This window comes from Trifolium pratense, linkage group LG3, assembly GCF_020283565.1.
Source record: "Trifolium pratense cultivar HEN17-A07 linkage group LG3, ARS_RC_1.1, whole genome shotgun sequence".
NCBI classification, from domain to species: Eukaryota; Viridiplantae; Streptophyta; class Magnoliopsida; order Fabales; family Fabaceae; genus Trifolium; species Trifolium pratense.
The window spans coordinates 32,749,536-32,774,090 of NC_060061.1; the positions used below are offsets into that span (position 1 = coordinate 32,749,536).

The following is a 24,555-nucleotide window of genomic DNA, read 5'->3' on the forward strand; positions in this document are numbered from 1 at the left end:
TGCATGCATAAACATTTTGTGGGGATCAAAACATGACATTTTCTTATGAAGATGAAAAATTAAATTTAGTAATTTTGTATCGATAACAAACTTATTTAACCCTGTAAAATATAACGACTCACTGAAAATTAACAATATTACAATAAAATATATAAACATATTAAAAATTTAAAGTTTTTTTTTACTAAAAAAGAAATATTTTTTTAATAATTATATGCATTAATGATTAACTGGTAAAGGAATATTAATCTTTATAAACTAATAATATTAAAAAAATTGAAAGGTAATAATATTGAAATATTAAAATCGTAGTTGGATCAATTATATTAATAATTTTAAAAGTTTTTTTGTTTGAATAATTAAAAAAGTTACTAAAATCATATTTTAAATTTCAAGAAAATACAAAATACTAAAATAATATTATTTATAAGATATTAGAATAATATTAAAATATTTGAATTTGTTGAAAAAACTTGAAAATCATATATAAGTTGAAAGATATGATGCATGATTTGATTTATTGTGCAATGATACATTTGCCAATATTAAAAAGTAGTGTTTAATATAAAAAACTTAATAAAGAAACAAAATCTGCATTATTTTTTTTTTTTGTGACAAATCTGCATTAATTACTATATTACTTGTTAACCACATCAGCGGTGTACCGGTACACATCCACATAATATGTGTACCGAAGAATTCATAGGGATTCTATATTTAATTAATTTGTTAATAAGTGTCCTCAAAACACATATAACATATTAACAACTGCCATATTTAATTCATTTAATCTATTAATATCTCAAATTGTCAATTGTTGATACGTGTTTACAACAGTCAAGTGGAAATTAATTACAAAAATTTAACTCTCCTTGCTAGCATAAGAATCTTATTGCTGGATGATCTTAAATAATGAAACACCAAAATTTTCCTCATATATTTTATTTTATTGTTTTACAGAAAAACATTCATTCATTTCAATAATGATAGAATACATCGGATGAAAAATACAAATTCAACACCGCTAAAAATAAAAAAGGATGAATTTGCGAATAAACTCACACATCCAAGTTAATACTAGGATACAACGGCAAACTACTTACAACTAATATGATAAAATCAAAGTCACCGGAATATCCATGCTTCCGGATCTGTAACATTGACGCACAAATCATTAATTGAATATGCAATTGATTGACGTTGACTTTCGATACGAAGTGAATACATTACTTAACTATAATGCTTAAATGTTATATTAAGTGAATACATTACATTACTCTCTCTATCCCAAAATATAAGGGAAAATTGGTCAAACAAAGTTGATATATTTGATCTAAATTTTTAACCAAATACATCAATTTTCTTTCACCAATATTCTGCTTCCACCAATTATTCTGTTATGTATTTCTTGACGATATTTGTTCAAAGAAAATTGTGAATACTTTTTTTGCTTTAGCCGTTTCAAAATAATAAGAACAAGCAATTATGGTATTGAACAAAAATAGTAGATGACCCACTCACCTAACCATTGGACAATTATGAGCAAAAGACATGAGAGAAAACAAAGAGAACAATTAAAAGAAGATAAATAATGAGATTGAAAACCCATCATCGCATTGTGAATTGAAAGGATTAATACAGCATGGTGATCCATAACCTTATCTTTAACTTAAATGGAGCCAACTCAATTCAATTTATTTTCTTCTTTTATTTACAGATAGATGTTAAAAGTCTCGCATTGAATATAAAAAAATTTGAATATAAGTTTATAAGTAGATGCAATTTTCACGTTATAAACTCGTTTTATAGGATTGAGTTAGTCAATTTTAAGATTGTATCAGAGTCTTCTTTAAGATCCGTTGGGTCATATGTTATCAGGTTTTCACTATCGAGCTACTCAGAATTTACATCCATGCACAAAGTCCAATAGTGCCAAACATGAGTGTGTGTTGTGTTAAGAGTCTCTCATCATACATAAGATGACTTGAACATGAGCTTATAAGTCGAAACAATTCTCATCTTGCAAGCCAATTTATAAAATTGAAATTAGACCAAACAATTAATTCTAAGAACAAATATCACACAAAACTTTTAAAAAAAGTGATTAGACCGATTTTTTTTTGCAAAACACAATTTATTTTATCAAGCAACCAGTTAGTAGCAAAAATCTTTTATTAACAAACTCACCATAACATAAGACATGTCTTTTTTTTGGACATAAGTTAGACACAGGCAGGCGTGGAACGCTCGCGCCTGTCTGGCCGCCAGTAAACTATAAGTTAACTTTTTCGTGTTATCATAGTCTTTTTTGTGTTATCTAATAGTCTTTTTGTGTTTTGTAAAACTGATCCATATTTGTTATCCATTACTCGAATAAAATTATCTCTATACAATAGTATAGGACAAAAAAAAACACACTTTTATTCAATAATAATTCCATCATTCCATTCCATGTCTTTGTTGCTTCAAAAAAATAAAAATAAAAATTCCATGTCTTTGTAGTGTCACGGTGCCAACACGACAATTTAAGTAGACAAACACTTCAAAGTGGGGAATTAATAAAAGCAAACACAGATTATATACCATCCATCTGTCTTGGATCTCATTTTAATAAGCAACAAAAATGCATGCTTCTATTAATTAACTATAAAATTATAAAAAACATTAGCACTTAAACACGTACTCCTAACGTACAATAACATCACGATTAATTCTCTCCTAATCTCATTGCTTACAAGATTTCAATGTTTGGCTTCAAAAAATGTATTCTCACAATCTATTTCTTGCCATGTAATTGGATTGTATTCTGTTTGATGATTTGATTGCTAATTAAACGAATTAAATTGGATGAGGCTAAGGAACATATTCTTGTTTTTGTGTCAAATTATCAATTCACTTAAAAAGGCCCTCTCCTATATAGGCTATAGTCTCATGAATATAATGTTAGGATCTTGTTTTGAATAGGAATGTATAGTTATAGTTTAGTGGGATTCTCACTAGAAATGATCATAGCTAATACCACTCTTACAGGTAACAACACTTGCAAATCTTCCTCTAATTCTATAAGAGATTTCAACTTCTTGAAGTTTTTTAGAATTAATATTCACCAGCCCAAACCTACTTATTTTAAAGAAGTCTGCTGGTTGCCTCCTCTTGTGAACTGGTTAAAATGCAATGTTGATGGTGCATCAAATGGAAACCCAGGTAATGCCTCTTGTGGAGGTATTTTTAGGAATCATTCTGCAGAGTTACGTTTTTGGTTTTGCTGAACCTCTAGGTATTACCACTTCCTACTTTGCTGAACTTTGTGGAGCAATGAGGGCTTTTGAAATTGCTTCTCAAAATAATTGGCACAATATCTGGATTGAAACTGACTCCACTTTGGTTGTTTCAGCTTTTCAAAATCCTGATAAACCAATTTTTTGGTCTTTAAGAAACAGATGGAAAAATGTTCTTCACTTGGCAAAATCCATGAATTTCATTGTCACTCACATCTTTAGAGAAGGGAATCAAGTGGCTGATCTTCTGGCTAACCATGGTCTTACTTTAATTTCGATAGCATATTGGCAAGAAGCTCCTTTGTTTATTAGGGACTGTTTTGATAAAAACAAGTTAGGTATACCTTGTTTTAGATTATGCTCCTTTTAATGGAGTTTTGGTTTTGTCCCCTCCATGTATTTTGTTTTTCCAGTTTGCTTGCTTAATATATTTTCGGGTGGTGTGCATTTTGACTCCACCTCTTTTGGTTTAAAAAAAAAAAAACACTAGAAATGACACCATTGTTAATTGGACACGTGAGAGCCATAAAGTGGCAGCAAACCCACACATACCTATTTCTTTTCCATATGCACCTAATTGGGACTTTATTCGTACTAGTACATAATTTTGGTGTGGGAGATCTTAAATAGCAATCACGATTGAAAAATAATATGGTAGGAGACCGACTGTTTTTATGAGAATAAAAAAAATGGAATAAAGAATTTACAGTGGTAGATCAATAGATCGACAAAAAGGAGAGGTGGTACGCGTAAAAAATCTCTAACGCTCAAGTTAATACTAGTATAAACTTAAGGTGAAAACATATGTTAAAGTGAAGCATCTCTTGTGAGGTTGTGAAGAGTTATGTGTATAGGCTAATGAATGTGGCATTGATCACCAATGAATGTGATATCGAGTTTGGTCCAATCCAAAAGTTCAGTTTAAAACATAAAAAAATAAAATTGTTAAATGATGGTTAAATTGAAGATAATCAAATGAATAAATGAGGTTGAGTAACTCATTTGATTTAAGATTCAAAGTTGCTGCTTAAAGCACGACTTGCCATAAATTAACATGCCCACAAATGACCACTCTTTAGGCCAAATCTATGGTGCATAAATAGTATTGAGATAAGTCATTTATCATGCATAAATTTATTTTCACCATTTGATCAATAAATTTCACCACTAGATCAAATAAAATGTAATGTGATATATTGATTCAAAGACAAAACTTACAATGATGAAAACAAGCTTGTGAGTAGTAGGGAAAAGTTTGACTCACTTAACTTGTGCATAGAATCCCATCCCACTCTCTAAGTCCAACTTGCATTATATATTTTCATGAAATAAACTAAAGAAGTAAATTACTTTCACTTACACATGGCATCGGCTAAATTTGATTATAATATCAAATTAAAACAAACTAAAATTAAAGTTATAACAAAACAAATTAAAATAAACACAAGTTCATTCAAATTTACTAGAATATAATTCTCTTCACGCTCTTAAGATCTTCATCAATTTCCTCTTTTAAAAGAGAAATATTATTTGAATATTTATTTTTTGACAACTTTTGGACAACTTTCATTATGAATTTATGATACTCACATTGTGTTTTTATTCTCCCCTACTCTCCCTCTCTCTGTTGTTTTTGTCCAATAATAAAAGGAAAAAAGGTGTCTAAAAAATTGTCAAAAAATAGGTGTTCAAATAAAATTTCTCTAGTTTTTTTGTTGTTGACAATAACATTTCTCTAGTTCTAATGACTTTAATTTGAAATTCCTTCACTTAGTTCAGTTGATAGATACATTACAATTTATATGCAAATTAAGATTGGGGTTCGAAACCCAAATATAAGGGTAAAATTTAAGTCACTAAACAACTTGAAAGAAAAAAAATTGAATTTAAGATTATATTTTACTTTTTCTAATTAGTTTCAAATTATTGTTCATTTTGTTAAATATGCTTGGATCTCAACCCCAAAAGCTAGCTCAAAGGGTGAGGTTGCCCTCACATATTTATACACTTCACATCCCGGGAACCTAAGCAATGTGAGACTTCAAACAATCTCCAACAACATAACAACACCCACCCTCACGCCTAGCGTGGTCCTGGGTCAAATGCCCACATTGCAGTCCTTAACCCGGCTCTGATACCATGTTAAATATGCTTGGATCTCAACCCCAAAAGCTAGCTCACATCCCGGGAACCTAAGCAATGTGGGACTTCAAACAATCTCCAACAACATAACAACACATTCAACACCCACCCTCACGCCTAGCGTGGTCCTGGGTCAAATGCCCACATTGCAGTCCTTAACCCGGCTCTGATACCATGTTAAATATGCTTGGATCTCAACCCCAAAAGCTAGCTCAAAGGGTGAGGTTGCCCTCACATATTTATACACTTCACATCCCGGGAACCTAAGCAATGTGGGACTTCAAACAATCTCCAACAACATAACAACACATTCAACACCCACCCTCACGCCTAGCGTGGTCCTGGGTCAAATGCCCACATTGCAGTCCTTAACCCGGCTCTGATACCATGTTAATTATGCTTGGATCTCAACCCCAAAAGCTAGCTCACATCCCGGGAACCTAAGCAATGTGGGACTTCAAACAATCTCCAACAACATAACAACACATTCAACACCCACCCTCACGCCTAGCGTGGTCCTGGGTCAAATGCCCACATTGCAGTCCTTAACCCGGCTCTGATACCATGTTAAATATGCTTGGATCTCAACCCCAAAAGCTAGCTCAAAGGGTGAGGTTGCCCTCACATATTTATACACTTCACATCCCGGGAACCTAAGCAATGTGGGACTTCAAACAATCTCCAACAACATAACAACACATTCAACACCCACCCTCACGCCTAGCGTGGTCCTGGGTCAAATGCCCACATTGCAGTCCTTAACCCGGCTCTGATACCATGTTAAATATGCTTGGATCTCAACCCCAAAAGCTAGCTCAAAGGGTGAGGTTGCCCTCACATATTTATACACTTCACATCCCGGGAACCTAAGCAATGTGGGACTTCAAACAATCTCCAACAACATAACAACACATTCAACACCCACCCTCACGCCTAGCGTGGTCCTGGGTCAAATGCCCACATTGCAGTCCTTAACCCGGCTCTGATACCATGTTAATTATGCTTGGATCTCAACCCCAAAAGCTAGCTCACATCCCGGGAACCTAAGCAATGTGGGACTTCAAACAATCTCCAACAACATAACAACACATTCAACACCCACCCTCACGCCTAGCGTGGTCCTGGGTCAAATGCCCACATTGCAGTCCTTAACCCGGCTCTGATACCATGTTAAATATGCTTGGATCTCAACCCCAAAAGCTAGCTCAAAGGGTGAGGTTGCCCTCACATATTTATACACTTCACATCCCGGGAACCTAAGCAATGTGGGACTTCAAACAATCTCCAACAACATAACAACACATTCAACACATTTCACTTTATATGAATATACTTATAAACACAAACTATTCTGCATTGAACTTGTTTTCAACCAAAATTAATTTTACAAAACCAATTTAATTAATAATTCAAAAAATCTTTTACCACTATAGAAACAAACACGTAAAAAATTAATTAAATTTCGCAATGATCAATGGTCAGCTTCCATAACTTGTGCCTGTATCTAGGATTGTATCTTCTCTTTATTATGGATGGATATAAACTGTCATTCACTAGGAGAGACATTGAAAAGGATGTGTATATATTATATATCATGAGCTGAGGAAAACATGTTACTAATGGCATGCATGAGTAGAGCCAAACCTTTTTGACAAAAAATGGTGTGAACACCAATTCAAAGAGCAGTGGGATTAGGTGCAAAACTTTTAAGCTGCTAGCTCCATAATGTTTACCTTATCCGCCACACTATGAAAGGGACATAATGTGGAACAATTAGCAAATTAAATAACAATATTATTAAAAGAGTCCAATTCAATATCACATTGAGAATTTAAATCCTAAATTTATGTCATCAAATCAAATATATATAGAGTGAATTGTTCGAGTGTCAAGTGAAGTGTACGCATGATTTAGGGTTTATATACCATGTACAAACAATTGATGACTTCATCTACCAGATTAGCTTATGTCCAAACAAGTAAACAGACTCGACTATCAACTACAGTAGTTTAAAGACACAATTAACATTCGTTGCCTTTATCCATCAGAAGGAATATAGTTTAACTTTTTCCAACAATTGAAGTAACGGCAATGTCACTTCATTTGAACTTAATTTGCTTAAGAAATTCAAGTCTCAAACTAATTTGTTGATCTCTCCAAGCGCCATTGTTGATGAATTTGTTTTTAAAATGACCTAAATTATATAGGCAGATAATTAGTCACTAAAAAATTAATATTAATGTGAGATCAAAATGGCATGTCATAATCTCTAATGGTGCCACAAGTTAAAAGATGGAGAATTTAAGCTTAATACATTTAATTTTTCTTTTGCCATACAATTTTATTTTTGTCAAATTATCCAGTGACTAAAAATTCACCTCTTAAAATTAATAAGTGAGAGATCGAGTTCGAACCCCGACTAATATACAAACATCTCTATCAATTGAGCTATGCTCACGTGACATTTTTATAATGCATGTGTATATACCAATATATATATATCTTGTATGCGGCATGAACTATAATATATCAACCCAAATCATTTCGTTTTTCATTATCCTTTTTATGTTTACTCATTCATTTCATTTTTTTTTATAGCAATTCATTTCATTTTTATGCCACATTAATTTGATATATTAATTAGCTAGTTTCTCATTATTCTTTTGGGATGGAATGATAAATATCACATGAAATTCACACACACAAATAAAAAAATATTGAGTTCAAAACCATAATGCCACAAATATCTAACCAAACAATTTCAACATTTATCGATTAATCTAAGACTTATAGAGTTCAATCCCTTTATTGTTTCAAATAATAAACATAATTAATAAAATAAAATCTAAAGTGAGAGTAATCGAAACAACTATGATTTCATCTTCAGAATGCAAGTTGGCTTAATATAGGCAAACCACTGTCCACTACAACATTTTCTATGAACGATTAATGACAAAGATAATCGAGTAAATTAATCTAAAGTATATGGGCCGGTAAAAAGTATAAAAGGAATATTTTATGATTAGTATTTTCCCTTTCTCTATTAAAATAGTTTGCTAATACCCACATCAGACCTCTAAAGTCTAAAGTTTGATCGCCTATAACATGCAAAAGGTTCAAGTTTAGAATGATTTTCATTATAGCCTATATATACTTCAGACAAATCTTCATTATGAAAATTCTGTGATAGTGATTGATAATATTATGAGAATCATGAAAGCAACAAACATAAGATGTGATTAGGTTCTTTAATTTCCAAAATTAATAATGTTAATTATAATCATGCTATACCATGTATATATCTTATTTTTTCCGTAAGTCAGATATTTTTTGCGCACAATTGCATTCATTAATATTTTGAGTTTTATATGAAACATAAATGAACGACAAACTTCCTTAAGATATATGTTAGAGATCAAACTCAACTACTCAAGACTTTAGTTAACTAAAAAGAGACTCTCGTCATCTTATTTAACTTATTATTTTCTATGAACTTAATTAATGACTAATTAGTCACACTTTAATTGATTATGTGCTTTATGGCATGTCTAAGTGGGATCCTTAATAGTTTCTCTCGAGACATTTCTTATATTCCTTAATCATAAGGGTTTCACTGAATCCCTACCAACTTTAGACAAAGCAAGAAAAAGGGAATACTCTTGATCAAACCCAAAATTCAATTAGCATAACAATTTATTAATTTATTCTAATTCTTGGGTCCCATTGTCCTATGCTGTCATGTTTGAATGGTCCTTAAGCAAATGGGAATTAGGAGGTTCTATTTTTATTTTTGTTTAGCACTTCACTCTCCCTAATGGATTATATCTAGAAATTAAAAAGGCTATTTTTCCTTTTATTTTTTTAGCTTTGTTAGTGAAAGGTTATTGTGGTTTATAAGAAGTACAAGTTGGTTTCAAGTCGCTTCAATTTACCCTACATATATCTCTTTTAGATTTTTTTGGTTTGAGCATAAAAACAGGTCCTTCTACAAAAGAAAAAAGCATAAAAAAGTCCAAGTTTTTTTTTTTTTTTTGTACCTTGTGGATGTAACATCAATTGGGCACGTTCACTGCTTCTCCTAATTGATTATGCTTGTGAGTGCTTCCGTGCCTAATTAATTAATTTATATATGCTACATTGTCCAACTATATATTATGAAAACAAATCATAGTAAATTTGTTTGGTTAATGTAAAATTAGTACAATTTTAGTTTGAGATCTTTGTGCCTCTCGTCCTACTTAAGCAGACCATAAATATCCTTTGCTGTTTAGTTTTTCTCATAAGAATTTTTTAGTTTATTCTTTTTTTTTTTTTTTGTGATTAATTATAGTATTTTTAGTTTTAACCCTCCAATTTGAAGGTGAAAAGGGGGTCAAAATATTTCAAACTTCAGACTCAATAGGTAAACAATATGACCATTATATTAACTGTTCTCTCAACTAATTCATTTTTATCTGAATAAAATTTTCATTTTGTTAGGTAATAAATAAAAATAAATCAAATAGATATTCTAAAACAATTTTAAGATGTGAAAATTGAAAATAGATATGAAGATATTCTTTATAGACCAAAATTAGTGAGTATGGTAGTGTGGAAAATTTTAGTAGAAATTGAGCTCTAAATAGATCTCCAATATATTACTTTTTTGGTGTTTGACTTAAACCATTGAATTGCACGTTCCTGGACTGAGTCGTTTAAATTCAAATTATTGAAGAAAGATAAATTCATCAATAATCACTATTCAATGGTACACCAAAATTCACTCCCGTTTCCCTACTACAAGTGAACCAGGGTAAATGAGAAAAACATCATATCAATGATCCAAAACCAACAGATGGGTCACCATTACTTCATCAATAAAGTTACAAAAGAATCCAAGAACACTTAGATGACGCGAGTCTCTTCTAGTTAGTTTAACCAATGCCTCGTGTTTGATCTCCGCCTTAAGCATGTAATACTGTTAAAACGTTTAGGAAAATATCATTCATTTGAGTTCTACAAGATTTGAGAGATCAATCTCTGCAGTTACGTAAAGATACCTACAATTACATGCAGAGCTATCTAATTTACGCAAGAAAAAAAGGTTACAAAATAGACAAAGAAGAAGATCAAAGTTTCAATAAAATATCATTACATAACTTATAAAAATAAGAGTGATAAGAAGAAGAGCGGTGCTATACGGCACGACACGCTCATTGCACGACATGCACAAACTTCATGCTAGTTTATCTGATTACAAAAAAAGAACAAACTAAATAGTAAAAATAAGTAAGGTTAATCTAAACATTGTTGCTATCTCATCGTCACCGTCATTAGCTGTCCAAAGCAAAGTTTTCTTAATGTAATAAAGATCAAATAGCCAACTCTTTAACTGTAAGAAGTACACGTATCAAATTTTAAAAGCATTACTTATTAGCAAAATAAATCATGAACTAGGATTAATTTGTAGCAGAACTAAACTAGAAAGAATAACTTTAATTCAAATCAAATAAAATAGGCAAATAAAATAGTAGAAAACACTCTGTCGTGCAATTTAGACGACAAATTATGTCGTGCACTTTATCTTTTTCCTAAGAAGAATATATATAGCAAACTTAAAATTATTGAACTACAAATATAAAAGCTTAAATGGTATAAATCCAAATTAATATCTAACAATTATAATGATCACAGTTAAAAAAAAAATGTGATCAAAATACAAAGTATACATCTCCACTAATTCCTCACTTTTTTTTTACACATTACGAGTCAGTCTCTTAAATATCAAACAAATTATTGATCGCCACCCCTTTGTCCCGGAAGCTCTTTGGCCGAGGAGGGGCTTGCTATCGTAACCTTTTCTCGTAGTGTATGTGAAAAAGAGTGACGAACTTTTTTTTGATCAGTCATAGGTAGGTCTATATTTTTAATTTTTTAATTTTTTAATTTTTTAATTTTTTAATTTTTTTGAAGCAATTATATAGATAGATTAAAAAAACAGTTCTGTACAAGGTGATCAGACAGGATCCAATTTATGGTAGGTCTATATTTTATGCGAAACTAGTTAACATTTGAATCAAACTAAATGAAGGTTATACATCCAATTTATGTGAAGGATAATAGATCACTAGAGATGTGAATTAAGAGAGTTGAATTCAGCATTTGAAGTGGTGGCAACCATATCCTCTTGGAGTGGTGGTGGTGGGGATACAAATTCAATTCTGTGCCTCATATATTTATCTTGAATGGGACAGAGAGAGAGAGAACATATTTTTCCTTTTTCATTTATTATTCTTCAGATATTTCTTATCATTTTCTGGACATGTGGGCTCAACAACGCTTTCAATGTTTCTCATTCGATAGATCAACTCAAACCATACGTTTTTTTTGTACTGTCACTGTCACCAAAGGGTAACAGAACCGTGTGATAACCACAAAGGGTAAACTTCAAAATTAAAAACGTTTTTTAATTGAAATTGTATAATTTTTTTCCTTAAAAAAATGGATTTTAATTCTAAGTCTCTCTTAATAAACATATTATAATTTCTTCTATATGAAAGTAAGCACAAACTCTCAAATTTAAAATTTTTAAAAAGTTATCGGACGTTAGCTGGTCCAGTGGTGATTGACGCTGGACTTGGTAGGAGGACCACAGTTTAATCCCCCGCAACTGCGATTGAGAGAGGGCTCAAACAACTTGATGCCAGAACTAACTCCGAATTAGATTAGACGGTCCAGCTAGTGAGTCGGATACTGATGATGAAAACAATTTTTTTTTATCTTGGAACTTTTTGGTCGAGACCAGGGTATCCACCGCCGAATGCAGTGACTATTCCCCTTGCTAGATTGGAGGCACCTCAAAAGGTGAGATATATAGTTGGCCCAGAGATTTAAAGTTGCTCCATATCCAAGGCGAGGATCGAACCCTCGACCATTGGTTAAGGGAGGACAAGCCCCAACCGCTCAACCACACTCCCTAGGTTAAAATTTTATCTTGGAACTTATCTATATATATAAATCCTAGATAGTTGTCCAATTGTCTATCTAAACCCTAATCCACAAACCAATCAAAACCTTTCATTTAGCCACATCACTTACATCCATTTAATGTGTGGTACTAATTATAATTATAATAATAATAATAATAATAATAATAATTATTATTATTATTATTATTATTATTTTGGGTTTTTATCCATTTTAATTTTTTTAAATTTTATTATTTTGTGTATTTTATTGTTTTTTTTTCAAAATAGTTAATGTTCAGAATTTGTCTATTCTTTGTGTATATAAGCAGTTGGTCGATTGTTAGGACTACTTCCTAATGTTAGTAAAAAAAAATAAAATACTAATGGTTGGTATGCACCACATGATTTTTATCATATTCGATTTTGAGTATGAGTTAAGTTGGTTTATCGTTGCTCCAATGAGTTTCAAATTAATATAAATGACAAATTCAATAATAAAGTAGTTTATCCAACTCATAATCGTGCCTTATTCAACGTCAATTGTTTTTCATGGTCAATTATATGTTGTCATTTTCAAAGTTATTTTAAAGAATGAGTTAAAGATATTGCTAACCAATGTTAACGAAGAAAATACCAAAGTAACTTCAAATGTGATGTATAAATAAATAAGTTTTTTAAATGTATAAACACATATTTAACATCTATATCACATTTAGATAACTTTTATTGTTACTATTATTTTGATAATACCAATTATTTCAATTTGAAATTACTACTTATACAAATAATTTTTTAACATTATAATATAAAATAGAGCATAACATAAGACCCGTGCATCGCACGAGTAAGCGTCTAGTGTATTCAATACGTTACAAGTGTAAAAAAATTATCTTACCAATATTAATTTTTTTATTTTTAATGTTTAATAAGTATATCGAAAATACTATTTATCGTTACCCATTTCAAAAATATATAAAATAAGGAATAACATAAAATTCCCAAATTTATAATGATCATTTGTCATTTTATTTTTCACAACCTCAATTATTTTGAGTATACTTGCATGTCTTCTAATATTAAATATTTTGTTACAATTTTTTTTCTTCATGTAAATAAACTACACTCATAAAAATAGTACAGAATCCTTACCAAAAATCTATATCTATATATAAAGATGATACAAATTTTTTTAGTGTGAACTTTTTATAATACCAACAACACCTTTGATTTTTTTGAGCAGCAAAAATCTTTTATTAACAAATTCAGCATAACATAAGTCATCATAACATAAGACGTGCCTATCCGCCGCTAGGAAAAATAAAAATATTACATAATTGCTAAAGATGGTTGAGTAGGTGTGGAGCATATAACTTCTGGCCCATCAACTTTGGGCTCAGATGTTTGATCTTTAGTCTTCATCTTTGTACGGTTGTTTTCTTCGCTTCTCCAAATTGATTAAAATCTCCATGTTACATTGAGAGATATCTTCTACTAGTCTATATATATAAATCCTAGATAGTTGTCCAATTGTCTATCTAAACCCTAATCCACAAACCAATCAAAACCTTTCATTTAGCCACATCACTTACATCCATTTAATGTGTGGTACTAATTATAATTATAATAATAATAATAATAATAATAATTATTATTATTATTATTATTATTATTATTTTGGGTTTTTATCCATTTTAATTTTTTTAAATTTTATTATTTTGTGTATTTTATTGTTTTTTTTTCAAAATAGTTAATGTTCAAAATTTGTCTATTCTTTGTGTATATAAGCAGTTGGTCGATTGTTAGGACTACTTCCTAATGTTAGTAAAAAAAAAAAAAATACTAATGGTTGGTATGCACCACATGATTTTTATCATATTCGATTTTGAGTATGAGTTAAGTTGGTTTATCGTTGCTCCAATGAGTTTCAAATTAATATAAATGACAAATTCAATAATAAAGTAGTTTATCCAACTCATAATCGTGCCTTATTCAACGTCAATTGTTTTTCATGGTCAATTATATGTTGTCATTTTCAAAGTTATTTTAAAGAATGAGTTAAAGATATTGCTAACCAATGTTAACGAAGAAAATACCAAAGTAACTTCAAATGTGATGTATAAATAAATAAGTTTTTTAAATGTATAAACACATATTTAACATCTATATCACATTTAGATAACTTTTATTGTTACTATTATTTTGATAATACCAATTATTTCAATTTGAAATTACTACTTATACAAATAATTTTTTAACATTATAATATAAAATAGAGCATAACATAAGACCCGTGCATCGCACGAGTAAGCGTCTAGTGTATTCAATACGTTACAAGTGTAAAAAAATTATCTTACCAATATTAATTTTTTTATTTTTAATGTTTAATAAGTATATCGAAAATACTATTTATCGTTACCCATTTCAAAAATATATAAAATAAGGAATAACATAAAATTCCCAAATTTATAATGATCATTTGTCATTTTATTTTTCACAACCTCAATTATTTTGAGTATACTTGCATGTCTTCTAATATTAAATATTTTGTTACAATTTTTTTTCTTCATGTAAATAAACTACACTCATAAAAATAGTACAGAATCCTTACCAAAAATCTATATCTATATATAAAGATGATACAAATTTTTTTAGTGTGAACTTTTTATAATACCAACAACACCTTTGATTTTTTTGAGCAGCAAAAATCTTTTATTAACAAATTCAGCATAACATAAGTCATCATAACATAAGACGTGCCTATCCGCCGCTAGGAAAAATAAAAATATTACATAATTGCTAAAGATGGTTGAGTAGGTGTGGAGCATATAACTTCTGGCCCATCAACTTTGGGCTCAGATGTTTGATCTTTAGTCTTCATCTTTGTACGGTTGTTTTCTTCGCTTCTCCAAATTGATTAAAATCTCCATGTTACATTGAGAGATATCTTCTACTAGACCCTTACCCGTGCGATGCACGTGTGTTATTTGTTGTTTATAATATATCATCAACTAAAAAATTTAAATAATTGAAGGAGGAATTAACTATAGTTGAAACTTGAAATTAAAAAAAAAAACCATGAACAATATTTTTTTTTAGGCAAGGATATACATAATTCATAAGTTGTTTTTATGGTACAAACATAGTTCTTCAAGTTCTTCCAACTTTGTAACCAAAAATCAAACAAAAAAATCAATTATTAAACATAAACAGTATCAATTGCTTGGAGAAACACAATTATAATATAAATTTTGTATACATATAGATCAAGTATATCAATCTCTAAATTAAAATCAAAATATATATAATGCAAACATAAATAAAAAATTTAAATAATTGAAGGAAGAATGACCTATAGTTGAAACTTGAAATAAAAACAAAAAAACCATGAACAATACTTTTTTTTTAGGCAAGAACATACATAGTTCATAAGTTGTTTTTTTTGTACAAACATAGTTCTTCAAGTTCTTCCAACTTTGTAAACAAAAATCAAACAAACAAATCATTTATTAAGCATAAACAGTGTCAATTGCTTGGAGAAACATAATTATAATATAAATCTTGTATACATATAGATCAAGTATATCAATCTCTAAATTAAAATCAAAAAATATATAATGCAAACATTAAAAAGTATAAATAAATAAATAAATAAAAAACAATACACTATTTTAATATATACTCCAAACCCAAAATAAATAGTAGTATATATAAATGCAATTGCATAATAGTAATATTACATTATAGATCCTAGGCCTGAGCATCGGTCGGTTTCGGTCGGGTTCGGGCCGAAAATCACTAAATCGATAAAAAACGCAACCATTTAATTTGGACCCAATTCTGACCGTCTATATCTTTAGAATATTTTTCCCACCTTCTTCATCACCATATTTTTAATTATAAGCTTTGTAAAATATAACATTTTTATCTTATATCAAAGATGGATAAAAATAACAAAGAGAAGAGTATATGAGATTGAGAGGGAGAAAAGGAAAAAAATTAATTTGCATCTTAATGTTTGTTCGGTCGGTTTCGGTTATAGAAAGATAGAATTTTAGAGACCCGCACGTATGCAACCGTTCATGCCCGTTTTTTGCAATTTGTTGACCCGAGACCCGACTCGCATCCGACCGAATACTTCAATGTGTTGTCGGTTATATCGGTTTCGAGTCGGGTCTCGGGTTCATGCTCACCCCTAATAGATCCTACTTCCATGATGATAACAATATCTACCTAGACAAAAATTAAAATAAAGTATTTGTTAGATCAACCAATGTAAATTAGTATATCTACAAAACAAAAGATTTTACAGATATTCAAAGCATATGAATTAAACCTACTGCTGCAAATATGTTGAATGCAAGTAATTAAGGGAATAAACAAAAATAGTTAAAATAATGAACTATTACCTAATATCATGCGCAAACACGTTAAAAAGGAACAAAATGAAAAAAATAAGAAGGATGAAGAGGTGAATATGAATGGAAGATAAAAAAAAGCATAGGTAAAGAAGAAAATCAATTCTTTCCAAATGACTCGGGTGGTGGAAAGAATTGAAAAAGAAACAAATAAATAGAAAAATATTTATAATGTCTATGGGAAAGATAGATGTTTATATGAAATTAAATTTGTACAACTTTTCATTGCTTCAAAAAAAAACTTTTCATTAGAAACCATTAGATTTCTTGGTAATTAAATTGGGCATATGAAAATGATAATGGTGTATGAATAGAAATGAAAAGACATATGAATGCTTGAGATTAAATGTGGCATACAACAAATCATTAGAAGTAATGTGGCATGCGGCTAAATAAAAAAAAATTACAATTGTTAATTTTTTTAAAGAAAATGATTTAAAAGCTATGATTGGTTAATACAATTAGGGTTAGGATTAGTGATAGGAGAACTATTTAGGATTTATATATATAGATGTTAATGAAAAATATCTCCCATACAAATCTTATTTGGAGATATTTTCAAGTAGCATTTTTATTTTAGTTTAAACAATATAAGGGGCAAAGAGCAACTATCTATAAAGGTTATTGAACCACTAAACCCAGTATTTTTTTCACAACATCACAACAAAACATTATCAAAGCCAAATCAGATTTTTATTCATATGCTTAATTCCAGTTAACATTTCAATATTTCACATAATGTGGCACAATACTCTGTATCAGTCACGGTAAAGACTCTGTTATATGCAAATATGTAAAGGCAGATCCAATTTTAAAAAAGTTATTTTTCCCTACAGAACTTTAAAAAAAAACTAAAATTTCCCTTACATAAAATGTGGCTAAAAGTATTTTCGTGCAAAGTATTTATTCTACATATTATTTTGGAATCCAATCCAACCTTATCTTTATTGCATAGCTGTTATTGAACAGAGGGAATATCAATATCAGAGGACCTTGCATCTTATATTAGACTTTGAGAGACCTATATTCAACCACAAAAGCTAGCTTGAGAGTTAAGGTTTGCACTACACTTATAAAAGTTATCTTTACCATATCTCTAGTCAATGTGGGACTTCTAACACACCCTCTCACGTCCAGAACTGAACAAGTTGAAACGTGAAATCAACAACAACGGGTAGCCCAAATATGGGAGGTCTCCATAACAAACAACAAATGAATCTATGATAGTCTCTGATACCATATTAGAATTTGTGAGGCCTATACTCAACCACAAAAGCTAGCTTGAGAGTTGAGGTTTGCACTACACTTATAAAGGCTATCTTTAAGGTTTTAAATAGCGGTCGCGGTCACGATCGCGGTCGCGTCAAGGATTTCGCGATTTCGGCTCTTACGGCTGTTAAGGTTTTAATCACAATATCGCACAAATCTTATTAAAATTATTTGTACTATGATATATGTATAACAACTTAAATATGAGATAAATGTAAAGTTTTGAACTTGGAAAGAGTTAAAAAGATATAACACTTTATAATTTATGTTCATATTTGTATTAAAAATATGATTTTTATGCATTTCTATTGGAAAAAATAGAAGTATCTATCTATTAGCATTTTGTCGCGGCCGTATTGCGTTTCTTTGCGGCTGTATCGGTGTTTCGTCGCGGCCGTAACGGTGTTTCGGCGTGATTTTTTTTCACCATATAAAAACGGTGAAAAACGGTAACGGTAGCCGCCAATACCTTTTTGTCGCGGCCGTTTTCACGGTAACGGACCTTTATTTAAAACCTATTACCATATCTCTAGTCAATGTGGGACTTATAACATCTTAGTACCTCTATGGACTAATTAAAATTTGATCCTCATCAAAACCATGCATAAATAATCTATTTTGATCATGTTATAGACTAGTGCTTATAAGGCAAATCTTAACGTGGACTATGGTCATTGGTCACCGTTAACCAATATTTAATTAAAAATGTTTGAGTCAACATTTGAAAATGTTTAAAACTTCAACGACGAATCATCTTTTAGAAATACAGATGTTAAACACAATTGAACGTAACATTGTCCATAATATCTTACAAGCTTTAAATTATCCCGGGAGTCATCTTTAAATTAGACTCCAACTCACAAGCTTGTTTCTACTACAGTCTCATGTCAATGACGAAAATCTTTTCCCGTATTTACTTCCTATACTCTTCATCGACAACCGTTAGTACTGGTCTACCACTATAGAAAGCACATGCATGTGTGCTCATATATTATAACCAATAAGTGTTTACTTTTTCTTTAGTGGATCCAATAAGTGCTTGATACAAGTACCAAATTTTGAATGTAAAAAAACTTATGGATTACAAAATAGTTACATAAAAGTCCTTGGGACAAACCTTTTGCACGAGCACGATAAACTAGCTGCATGCTGGGAAAGACTACTTTAAAGCCTTTCCAGTGACTATGACATATGTATATAAGCTTAAAAGAAGATAAGTGGTAATAAGAGCATGAATTGGGAACAACCTGAATGACAGACACCTATAGATTACTATTATGCTTTGCTTTTTATCATATATAATCTGTGCTTAGTTTTGCCATATTATTATGACTTTATGACTTATGAATATCACATCATGTATGGATATGTTCAAAATTGAAGAAAATACATGTATCTCATACGTGATGATATTGACATTCGAGAACAGTAGAATGAACTATTATTTGTTGGTAGGAAAAGCTTAACATGCACATGATAATCTGATACAGATAAGTATCAAATCAGAGCTTTTTATCACGATTGATAAAAAAAAAAGAGCTTTTTATCATATATATGTGGTTAGGAAAATACATATGTACGTACCTCATATAAGTTAATGTCGTTGTTGGGAACTTTAATAATAGAAATAATGTTTTTTTTTTTTTACCAAAGGAAAAAATCTGGGTTGATCACAAGTATCTAGATGCATATTATTATAAATAAGTTTTTATGGGAAATAATTTATGCAAATAAATAAATTTTTATGTATTATTATAGGTTTTTCAAGATAATTTATGGAAAAAAAAAATGTTTATAAAGATATAATTAATAATTTTTATTAGTAAAAACTTATAAATTAACATAAAAATTTATTTATTTGTATAAACTATTTTCATAAGTTAAAAGATAAGGCAAATTCAAATAGGCTCAAAGTCTTATATGGTTATCTTTGCGCTTGGGATAATGACGCAGCTAATGAGATAATAATCTAGGCGCGTCTATTGCTGGTTGAAAACTATTTCCAAACCCCCTTTGGGCCTAGTGTAATACCTAGGCCTATGAGAATTTATGAAAGGGCTCCCTTTTTGGGTAAAGCCCTATAAAAAAATAAAAGTCTTATATGGTCGTAACTTAAAAAAAAGAAATAAATCGTGTTCAAAAATTTAAAAAATATGATTTTAAGGTTTAGATATGATTTTAATCTTACAAATATAGTGTTATTTTGTTTAAACCAGTCTCTGTAAATTTTAATTTTTTTTTTAGTCTCTGATATCATATATAAGCCCATAAAATATGTAACCCAATAAAGTGATAGCAGGAGTAAAATCAATAATTTTTGAATTAGTTTTCAAAAAATAATTTTTGAATTTACAAGATTTAACTCAAACAAAAACGTAACAAACCGAAACTAGAATAAAAAAAAAACAAAAAAGTAACATAAAAAAAAAATTGGTAAGGCCTACGTACCACTTGATAATTTGAGGTGTTTACTTGACAACCAATTAAAACAAATCACATAAATAGATTTGTATGCGGCATCCACAACTAACTTATAACCAATAATTTTGGGCCAATTTAACAATCATAGTTAAAATGAATGAGGATCAAGTTTTTTTTTTTTTACAAAATAACGATCAAGTCCTTTCAGAAGCTAATTTTCAAACAAAAATATTTTAGAAAAACAATATGAAAAGACTACGTAGGGGTATATTATAGAAAAGGAGAGCGTGAATAGTAATGTTTTAGAAGGAAACTGAAACGTCCAGAATGAGTTAGCCCAACCCAATATTATTAGGCCTAAAAGCACTTCTTTGGCTGAAGAATTCTATCCCCCCCCCATGACACTCTTCTCCACCCTCCAAAATTTGCATTTTTGTCCTTGAATAAAAACTTCGGAACGTGGTTTTTGAATTTTTTTTTACAGTTAAAAATAATTTTTGAACTAGGAATACTTCAAAAAACGCGTTCCAAATTTTTATTCAAGGACAAAGATGAAAATTTGAGAGGGAAAAAAGAGTCGTAGGAAGATAATTTTTCTCTTTGGTTACCCCAAGCTAAGCATTTGGATGTTTTCTCTTCCCCTCTTCCATGAATCTTTTATACCCCCAATATTCCAATTTTGCCCTTGCAGAAAAATTCGGTTCGCAGAAACCGAATTTTTTTTAGCGCAAATTCAGAGTAAATTTCGGTTTTTAGAAACCGAAATTTGTTTTCAAGGCAAAAAAAAACTTCGATTTCTACGAACCGAAGTTTTTTCAAAGGCAAAATTGGAAATTCAGGGGGGATAAAAGATTCATGGAGGGTGGGGAGAGAAAATATCAAGCATTTGTGTCAAAATTTTGGATCAAATAAATAACTAGAAAAGCTAAATTTAGTATTCTATTTCGAGAAAAAAAAAGTTCAGTTTAACTATAAATAATTAAATATATAATAGGATAAGTTAATTATAAATCTTTATCTAGCTTAGTTAGTTAAAATGAGGACCTCTTATCGTATCCTCCCTATATGGGTCCAAACCTTAAACTCAACAAAAATTTATTTTATAAGCCTTGTCTTATTTATTATTTTAGGCTGGCTCTGCATAAAACCTGGCTATCTCATAAAATTTTGGTGATACAATTTAGTTGTGGAGGGTATGGTGGTAGAAATTTTGGCTGGACTTACTTTGATTTGGCACATACTATCGTCTAGAAAATTTGAGAGGCTATAAATAGTTTTATCTTTTCATCTAAGGTCCATCTTTTGTGAATGGTTTCTATCAATTTTATATTAGTACATAAGTTCCTTTTATTTTTGATTTAATTATACTTTTGATCCCTTATCTTTATTTTAGATTTCAAGTTGGTCCCTTATCTTTTTAAAGTTTCAAGTTGGTCCCTTATATTTTCTGCAGATTTCATTTTGGTCTCTCCCGTCAATTATTTTACTATTACCGTTAAATTTGGATACGTGGCAAACAGAAATCACACTTGGAAAGATGACACGTGTCCAAATTTAACAGTAATAGTAAAAAATTTGATGGAAGGAACCAACTTGAAACCTGCAGAAAAGATAAGGAACAACTTAAAACTTTTAAAAGATAAATGATCAACTTAAAACATAAAATAAAGATAAAGGACTAAAATTGTAATTAATCCTTTATTTTTTTACCCTGGTGGATGAGTTGAGTACCCTTTATACGAGATGAGAATGGATTCTCTCCATTTGAAAAAGAAATTGAGGAAATAATGTTTGTATATAAACTATTGGATCAAAAATATATGTTAATATTTTAATTATAAAAATATGAAAAAAAATTGATAATGATTAAGATGTATAAATTGAGGAAATTTTTTTGAGAGGATGCTTTCTCCTTTATACGTTTCTCAACTTTGGTGGGTTTTGTACTCATTGTATATCTTTGTCCTTTTTCTAATATAATTAAGTATTTTGATCCTTCCTTAAAAAAAAAAAAGTACTATTTGATCCTACCTAAAGGTCCTTCAACATCGATTTCAGGCCTATGAACTATATGGTTGTAAAAACTATTTTAACCATAAAATTAGAAATAATAGCTTTAAAACTAAAATTAAAGTTGTTTGGTAAATCTTATTTTTTATAAAAAAAAGGTTAAAAATTGTTTTTATTTTATTTTAGTATAAGAAAAAGGTACCTGTGAACTTTTTGACTGATCCACAAGAAGGGAGATCGACGCTTAGACTGACGGAGTTCTAGTGACGGTTGGACAGGAGGGAAGCATGTTTGTGTGGACTTGACTAGAGTTTGCCCACTTGTGGGATTGAGACCAGGGGATTTTAGCGTGGGACAAGCAGCCCTTAAAGCCGCTTCAAGCAAAGTGGCCAAACACGAGAAAGAGTGTTCTGACAATTAACACGCTTTTATACCATTCGCGTTTGACTCCTTTGGTTTCCTAGCACCAGATGCTGCTGATTTTTTAAAAAGAGTTCAAAGGATCATGCATAACAATATTGTCTCTCCTAGGTCTATGGATGTAGTTTTAAAAGGATTATTTCTTCCATCCAAAAAGAATTAGTGGCGCAGCTTGTTGCCCTTTTGCCTTTCACTCATGTGTAATTATTTTGAAAATATATAATATCAATATCAATATATCAACCAAAAATTATAACAGGGTTAAAAAATATGTTTGATAATATATTATAATTTTTCTTAAAATATAGAAACTGTTAGCTTTTAAAAATTATTATTTGGCCTACCTTCCTACTTCCAAAGAAAAAGAGAAAAAAATTAACGGTATCTTAGTTTGCTATTAAAAAAGAAACTTAAGACTTGCAAAAAGTTTTCTTTTGAATGAATTAAAAATACAAATTGCATAACTATTTATACCATATGTTATAGCTCTTTAGTCCACCCAAAAATGAAGAGTTATTCTTTTTGCATGATGACAGTTTTCGCGTGCCTTTGGAAATTTTAAAAATACATCCCTTGCTACTTAAGTAGCAAATTTAGGGGCATAAAATATGAGAGAAAAAATAACAGTTCGCATTGTGGGATGCGAATTGAGTTCGCTATCTTATAAAGTAGGGGTGAAAGAAGGGTGAAAAAAAAATTATATTTTATAAGGTTCACATTCTAAGATGCAAACTGGTTTTTTCTATTTACACACTCGCATCTTACGTTGCGAGAGATAGAATTGGCAAATTGGGGGCGCGTGAAAGATTCGGGGCATGAAAATAAGAAGTCAAATGAAAAATTCATCCAAGCTCTGCCACTGTTCATGGGTAAAATCATATATTACTTTGGCCCATTGACACTAGTAGAAATTAGAAAAGAAAATACAATACTCCTATCAATTGAATTATGCTCACAGAAAAAATTAATTTAAAATTTTACTGTATTAAAAGTTGAAAAGTACTTTTGGACCATGTTCTCAAAAGCTATCCAGTATTAATGAAATATAAAATATTATCTTCCGCACCAAAATAGGAAGGTGACAAACCGACACTCTAAAGCAGTTTACCAAGTCAAACTTCTATTTCTAGAAATCTACTCGGCCAATAACTCTCTTTTGAAAAATACTACTGCATAGTGCATACAACCGATTTAGTTGAATTATTATGCACTAATGATAATCCTTTACTTGTTATTTTACGATTTGTGATAGTACTACGTAGAATCCGTTTGGTTCAATGAAGGGAGAAAAGAAGAGGATAAAGATTTTTTATAAGTAGGTTAGAAATTCCACCTAAAAATATATAAGTGGAGTGTCAGAGTTCGAACATCGATTCTTGTATATATAGTACGATGTTCCTATCAATTGATCTAAGTTCATGAAAACGAAGAAGAAGAAAATGATTTTAATGACACTATGAGAGGAGTGAAGAAAAGAAGAACAATTTTAATTACTTATGTGTTTAGGCAGAACTAATAGTATATAGTATATAATGCCTTTATTTTGTTGTGGCAATGCGTGACAACGATCTACAATACCGTTATGCTTTAACTATTACGGGCGAGATAATTGTGAATTTTGACTATTTCATCTTCAAATAATTGTCAATGTGA

The 24,555-nt window shown here is 30.3% G+C and overlaps 1 non-coding gene across 1 annotated transcript; it reads left to right on the top strand.

The window, feature by feature from the left end:
* The first annotated feature begins 19,977 nt into the window (after positions 1-19,977).
* On the top strand, positions 19,978-20,129 carry LOC123919150. The gene has a single exon (XR_006813068.1). It is a non-coding gene; the product is annotated as a U4 spliceosomal RNA (small nuclear RNA).
* Positions 20,130-24,555: the final 4,426 nt, after the last annotated feature.